This window comes from Myotis davidii, unplaced genomic scaffold (genome assembly GCF_000327345.1).
Source record: "Myotis davidii unplaced genomic scaffold, ASM32734v1 scaffold2863, whole genome shotgun sequence".
Taxonomy (NCBI): domain Eukaryota; kingdom Metazoa; phylum Chordata; class Mammalia; order Chiroptera; family Vespertilionidae; genus Myotis; species Myotis davidii.
The window spans coordinates 74,798-75,363 of NW_006294115.1; the positions used below are offsets into that span (position 1 = coordinate 74,798).

The following is a 566-nucleotide window of genomic DNA, read 5'->3' on the forward strand; positions in this document are numbered from 1 at the left end:
GCCCAGGGCAGCAGCGTCAGAGCTCGGGGACCTGCCCAGGTTGGCTGTCCCTTTTGGGCCTCCCCGACCACCCTCCCTGCTCCAGGCGGCCTGGCCAGCTTCCTCCCGCTCAGAGGGGGCTGGGCGGGCCGGCCGGGCAGGGGGTGGAGGTGGGAGCTTCTGGGCTGAGGCTGTGCTAGGGGGCGGGCGAGGGGCTCTCTGGGGGGCCCTTACCTGGTCCAGGGGCGGTGCTCCGAGCAACCTATGGACCGAGCCTCCTCAGAGGTGGTCCTGTCGCATCGTCCTCCGCGTCAGGGAGTTCCCGAAAAAGGGACATGGAGAGGAAGGCTCCCACCTCCCCCTCCTCTCCCACCGGGGGGCTTTAAGAGTCGGGGGGGGGCCCGGCCCCCGGGCTCTAGAATGCGGCTCTGTGGGATGGTGGGTTCTAGATCGCCGGCTCTGTGATGCAGGCAATGGCTTCTGTTAGAGGAACCCCACCCCGGCCAGGCCCTGCTCCCGGGTGGCCCAGGAGCAAACCTCTGAGCCCCCCAGCAGCACCCACGGAGCGGGGAGCAGGCAGGAGGGGC

At 70.1% G+C, this 566-nt stretch overlaps 1 protein-coding gene across 1 annotated transcript in view; it reads right to left on the minus strand.

Moving 5' to 3' along the window:
* Nucleotides 1–560, minus strand: part of ODF3 (outer dense fiber of sperm tails 3) — a 2,808-nt gene extending 2,248 nt beyond the window's left edge. Inside the window, exon 1 of the mRNA XM_006768161.2 lies at nucleotides 214–560. The gene's annotated coding sequence lies outside the window, so the exon portion shown is untranslated. The remainder of the gene's footprint in view (nucleotides 1–213) is intronic.
* Between the last annotated feature and the right edge of the window lie 6 nt (nucleotides 561–566).